General features: G+C 35.4%; 1 pseudogene; it reads left to right on the top strand.

Moving 5' to 3' along the window:
- Positions 517 to 6,569, top strand: LOC107631844 (annotated as a pseudogene).

The raw sequence follows: 6,920 nt of genomic DNA, 5'->3' as shown, positions 1-6,920 counted from the left end.
GATAGGGTTGATGACTTGGTTTATTTGGCATCTTATATGCCTCCCAAACAAATTCCACTGGTGGAAAAAAGAACTCATGTAATATAGTGTGAGTGTGTTATCTGTTATGTTTGTGAGGGTGTGTTGTGTTGTAAAAGAGACCAAAACACGATATGGGATCATTTGTTTTAAATTTTTAAGAGAAAAAATTTCAATAAATACCATGTATAATTTTTGTGTTTTAGAACTATTTAAATATTAAAACAAAAACGAAGTCCTTTTATAAGTTTAATATAGTATCTGGCCGTCTATGTCAATATTTCGTTAATATTTGTGTATCAAAATTATCTCAATGACTAACATAAATTATATTCACAAAATTTAAAAATTAAATTGAGGCTCGGGATGGGAAACCAAATTAAATATTATCCACATTATTCCATGTCCCAAAAAAACAGGTCAAAGATTCCATTGGGCATTGGCACGAGTACAACTGTACAAGTTAGTCGCTAAAATAACGTAGATAATGTGGAATGAATATTGAGGGTGTTTCTGAAATTCAGTTAACTTGTTATTAACGGTGAAAAGAATGTGAAAAAATTTAGAAAATTTGAGAGAGGAGTATGATTGCATTGTAATCTGTTTGTTGTGGTGCGGATCTCGATCAGCGAGCCGTAAAGCGGCAGAAAATAGAAAAAGACGAAAGCTGCATTTTCGTTTTCCTTTTGTCGTAAGAACACGACCTCTCCCATCTCCAACCTAATCGTTTCACTTTCCATCACAATCATTCAATTCCTCCCCTCTCTTCATCACCTCCACACCCCACCATCCCACCTTCAATTATTTCCCGTCAATTTCAGGTTCGATTCTTTCTCTTCTTTTCTCAATCTAGGGTTCTCTCTTTTAAATTCCCCTTTTATTTATATCTTTTTAATTTCTTATTGCGCATAACGCGTGTCGAATTTCCTTTCTTTATCGATTCGGGATGTCCTTATGATTTTGGCTTTGAATCTCGTGTTTTGAAAGGAGGGTTCTTGCTACTGAATTGTTAATTATTAAGTATCGAGAGTGGTAGCTTACTTTGCTGTGAACTTAATTCATGTCATGCCAGCTGAACTCTAACTGGTTGTGGAGCTTGGAAGGAGTTCCTGAACTGAAACTGAAATGTATAGGCCTGTGCCGGTGGCTGCTTCAGCCACGCCCCGAGGTGGATTGCCTACTGACAGTGGTGACTCTGTGGTGACCTTGGATCAAGTTCCGCGATGGAATGATGCTGATCAGTCCTTGGGGTATGAAAATGGAGAATATTCTGCTACATACTTTCCTGATCCTCTGGCATCGCCTTCTGGTGTAGATGGTAGTAGCATCGGTTCTGTTTCAAGATTTCCTGTTGATCATGAAATTAACTCAAAGATATATTTGTGGAGGGGAAATCCATGGAATCTTGAGGTGGATGCTGTTGTTAATTCAACAAATGAGGTTAGCAATTATCTTGAGGTGGATGCTGTTGTTAATTTAACAATTTCTTATTTCTTATCTTGCCTTTGGTTCTTGCGATTAACAGAATATGGATGAAACACACAGCAGCCCTGGATTGCATGCTGCAGCTGGACCTGGCCTTGCAGAAGAATGTGCGACTCTGGTAGTTAATTACTTAATGAAACTGTTTCTTTGTGCTCTATCTTGAACTTTAGTAATATACAATCTTGGAACATTAATTAATTTTAGTTACAAATTTGTATTATAATTTTGGATTTCTTGTGTGAATTCAAGGGTTATTTAGGAGATGGGACTCTCATATCAGTGTTTCATCATGGTTCAATATTTATATTCAAACTAACGTTTTGGATTTCATGTGTGTGTGTAAGTTGGAAGATTGGGCTAAGATGTCAACATTGGATAGGTTATTGTATTACATGTTTAGTAGACTTGCCCAGAAAATTTATAGATAAATTTTCATATGTCAGTACTATCCTGGAGAAACAGTTATTTTGAGAAATGATGCACAAACATATTAACTGATATGCTTCACACGACTTTATTGTTGACAGGGTGGATGCCGAACGGGGATGGCTAAAGTTACCAATGCATATGACCTTCCCGCCAGGTTTGTACATAGACTCCTTTTGTTTTGGTTGTTGAAGGGAATGCACAGTATCTCTTTGTAAGAAGATAAATACTACTATGCACTTGTGATTATGTGTTGTGCGTATAGTGGCAGGCAAGTTTTGTCTCTAGGGAGAAAACTAAATCTCAAATCATGAAAAAGACAATTGTTCATTAGTTTCATAGTTATGTCTATGGTCAAAGCTGCTAAAAAGGGAGCATTCTTGCATATTCTTTGAGGGTCTTTTAAATGTTGGATGTTGACTATGTAAATCTCAAACAGCATGCCTCTCTAGTCTCTGGATTTGGATCTGATTTCGGAGATCTCTAAATCATACTTTATGCTGCAAAACTTTTGTTGATGCATGCTACATTTCTACAACTTTGTGTTGTAACTGATGTATATTTCAGCATTTGTTACAAATTTCTTGTCTATAGAGTGTGGACTCTCTGCTTATCATGGTTTATTCCTTTAATAAAATTCTGGCAGGAGAATTATCCACACTGTTGGTCCAAAGTATGCTGTGAAGTACCATACTGCTGCTGAGAATGCTTTAAGTCATTGTTATCGTTCTTGCCTGGAGCTTTTAGTTGATAATGGACTCCACAGGTTTGTTTCTTTTCAAAATTTATGAGTTCTTTTCCTACCAGATTTGTTGTGTCAGGGAGCCTGTAGTTATTTAAAGATATATGTCTTACTTGTCTTTGGTATATATTGATGCAGTATTGCTATGGGTTGTATTTATACAGAGGCAAAAAACTATCCCCGAGAACCAGCTGCGCATGTAGCTATAAGTAAGATCTTTTTTCCCCTTGCATGGTTTTTACTTTATAGGATGACAAAATATTCTCTCTCCAAGTTGTTAATCCCGTTTGTTTAAGTTGGCTTACTACCATAGCAAGAGTGTTTAGATTAATGTATTTTTTTAAGGAAAACAAACAGTATATTGGGTGCAGTTTTTTTTTTTCTTTTGCAGATTATAATGGTTTCTTGAGAAGCAGAAAGACAACATAAAAGCTGTTGTCTTTTGCACTACCAGCACAACCGATACAGAGATATATAAACGGTATTTTCAGCATTTGATGTTGTTTCTCTGTCTATATGTGCAATGTTTAAAATCACATGAAAAATTGTGGAGTTAAACAAGTGCGGTTGATCTTCTGCATAACCTTGTCTTTGGATTTTCTCTGAGTGTTTATTTTTACCTTTTGTATTGCTTAATGTAGGTTGCTTCCACTTTACTTTCCACGAGATAAAAACGAGGAGCAGTTTGCATTTTCAAAACTTCCTGCAGATGTTGGAGATGAAAATGGTGAAACCATGATAGATGAGCGTAAAATCAGAATTAAACCTTTGCCTAAAAAGAATGTTTCAAAACCAACTGAAGATCCAGTTGATCTTCCTGTCAGTGATGCTGGCTTGGTTCGCAGGTCAGTAGATTTTTTCAATTTTCAAAACTGATAATATAATATCTTTCTGGATTTTCATTGTAATCCAACATGAACAAACACTAGTATGAGCATAATCAATTGGATCATATATATGTAGGCTTCTAGGACCAGTTAATATAATTTAACATTTTCCGTTACAACTTGATAAGTGATGTGTGCTTCACCATAGTTTTGAAGCATTTCTGTTTCTGTGCAGATTTCATTGGACTATTTTTCTTGTAAGCTAAAGTTTAGGATTGATAAATCACTAAAGAACTCGTTTTTTTTTTATGCCCTTTATCAGCCCCTAAATGTTTACGTTTATGAAAAGATATATCAAAATTCTGCTAAAGTGTAAATCCAAACAGAAAAAGTCATTTACCTAGGGTTTTTGTTTTTGTTGCATATGTTATGATCAAAATTGCCATTATTTGGAAGTTTTATGCTGTAGTGTGTTTCTTTATGTATTCTATTGATATAGAACAAATCCATTTAAGAAATTTTACTTCTCGTGTAGTTTTCCTGATCCATTTGCCTTTATCTAGGAATTCATCATATTTAGATTCATTTCTGGATCCTGCCTTCATGTCTTTGATTAAAGACCCTGACCAAAGGCGTTTGGAGCAGTGGGAGAAAACTGCTGAAGCACAAAGAGGCTGGAATTGTACCAAATTGCTTGGATATGGTGACCTTGGTGGACCTCCGCTGTCTGCTGCTGAAGAATATTCTCTCCACTCTAGATACCTTTCTAAAGCAAATTCTTTAAATCTTTCTGAAATTGCAGAGATGAAAATTGTGTATGTATCCATCTATTTCATCACCCATTTTGCATGCATGTCCTGTGATGTAATGTCGTCTGCGGTCTTCATATTAGCCCTATTATGTTTTTTCAGTTATCGTGGAGGGGTAGACAGTGAGGGTCGACCCGTCATGGTGGTTGTGGGAGCTCACTTTTTGCTCAGATGTCTTGATCTTGAACGATTTGTGCTTCATGTGGTGAAGGTAATCCAGTTATATACCTTCAGCTCTATATCTTTTAATGTTGGCAACCGTGAAGCTGGCTCTTTGAAATTTTCATCTTCAGGATATTGGGAAGGCATACCCATGTTTAAGAGTTAACCAATTTTTGCCCAGACATTGATGTTTTTCTTTTTTAATTTCAGGAGTTTGAGCCCATAATACAGAAACCTTATACTATTGTCTACTTCCACTCTGCTGCTTCTTTGCAGATGTAAGTCCTAAAATGTTTGAATTCTAGGATGTACTGAACTACTAATTGGTTCAATCTTTCCAAATGGAGGTTTACAATTTGCTAAGGATTGTCTTTGTTGAAAAATACGATGCTATTTGTTGAGTAAAACTTGCTTTTCCAACTGAGTACTTTCAGTTATGTAAACATGTATATTAGGACTTGCTAGCTAAACGTATTGTGTTGCTAGTACATTGTTTAGTTGCTGAAATAATTGATCATTCCTTATGTGGCATCATGAAACCACTTAACCATGTTTACATAGTTATTACCCTTGACATGGCTTTGCACTATGTTTTTCTTGCTATTCACATTATTAAAACACTGACACCTAGCCCCGTGTCAAATCTGGGTAGTCCTCTGGCTTGATTCAAGGAAACTTAACTTACCTGTATGCTCCTTGGGCAGATATGCTTAAGTGTAGGTTTTATGACTTCACACTTGAGAGAGACAGGGTGCGCCATGAATATCCATTAGCAAGTTGCATTTGTAAACCTTGTGTATATCCAACTGCAATCATTGGATGCTTCATATTTATGTGCAGCACTCATGATTCCTTGTAACTTTTCTGTCCTGTTTCGATTTATTTAGGCAGCCTGATCTAGGTTGGATGAGAAGATTGCAACAAATACTTGGTAGGAAGCACCAGCGCAACCTGCATGTGAGCACTCTTTCTACTGTCTGAAATCATCATAATTTGAGTCTTTGTTCTGATTTCCCGATTTGGTATTCATAGGCAATATATGTCCTTCATCCAACTTTTGGGCTTAAGGCGGCAGTATTTGCGCTACAGATGTTTGTGGATAATGTGGTATATTACAGGAACCTCAACCTATATGATGACCTCATATTGTACATGTTATTATCATTAACCATTTATTTTCAGGTTTGGAAGAAAGTAGTATATGTTGATCGACTTCTGCAGCTCTTCAGATATGTACCTCGCGAACAGTTGACCATACCAGATTTTGTGTTCCAGTTGAGTCTTCATATTTACCTTTTTTCTTCACATTTTGTTATTTTGTCCGATGTTTCACTTTTAATCTCTGGCTTCTGAAAGTATCTGGGATTAAAGCAGTTCTAGCACATTGGGGGGTGCCCTTTGCTAGCAAAGGGGATCCTCACTTATTCAAGAATTTTTCTATCTTAGTTGCAAGGTTATCAAATTCTAGAGTTCATCTATACTCGTAGAGTTATGAGTTTAGGTAAACTTGAATCATAAGACTCAACTTGTAGAGTTCAGGTAAACTTGAATCGTAAGACTCAACTTGTAATCTTCCTTGTAAATTCGTAAACTTGTACGCTTAATTTGAGGACCAAAATTTGTTAACTCTTAATGAGTTAACTTGAGAGTATGATAACTCTACTTATATGAACTGCTAATTCTTCCATTGCAGTCAAAGTTAGATCATAGACAGGGACCTAATTTGTTTTCACTCTACTCGCAGGCATGACTTAGAAGTTAATGGAGGGAAAGGTGTTATTGTGGATCCAAGAACAAAATATGTTTACCAAAGACCAACATGAAATCAATTAGATCGTTGGCTGCAGTTTCTTTATTAATTGCTTTACCCCTTATTCTCTCACTGGTAACGGGAAAGTAGGAGGGGATATGTATGTGTTTGAAATGTGAATGGAAGCATTTTTTGTTTCTTTGAAATTTTTGAAGCCTTGATAAATTTCTGTATTTATGTATGTATATGTAATTGATCTTCGAAGGTAGATAATTGTTGCTTGGTTCTTCTAAGTGTCTTGTACATTCAATGAAAGAACAGATTAATAAAATTAGATTATTCTTGATTAATAAAAAGAGTTGGATGTGTAGTATTATTTTTTAAGATTATTCTTCTCATTGTGTTCTTACTGTTGCTCCTTGATGTCCCATCGTAAGCTTTAACTCTTCAATGCAGTGTTTTTTCGTTGTTATTTTCTTTTTGCGTGCAAGAATTATGAGGCGTGCAAGGATCGTGTATTATCCAAAGTTCTAAAAGATTGCAATGTCACCGGAATTGTGCTGCCAAAGGAATATGAAAAAGATTAGGATTTTGCTATCTAAAGGACACATTTTAAGATTATTAATTTAAATTTTTTTTATTAAAAATATAAAAAAATTTAAATTTTTTATATATTTATTTTATATTTATTCAAAAAAATT

This window comes from Arachis ipaensis, chromosome B03, assembly GCF_000816755.2.
Source record: "Arachis ipaensis cultivar K30076 chromosome B03, Araip1.1, whole genome shotgun sequence".
Classification (NCBI taxonomy): domain Eukaryota; kingdom Viridiplantae; phylum Streptophyta; class Magnoliopsida; order Fabales; family Fabaceae; genus Arachis; species Arachis ipaensis.
This window is presented reverse-complemented; position numbering and strand designations above follow the sequence as displayed.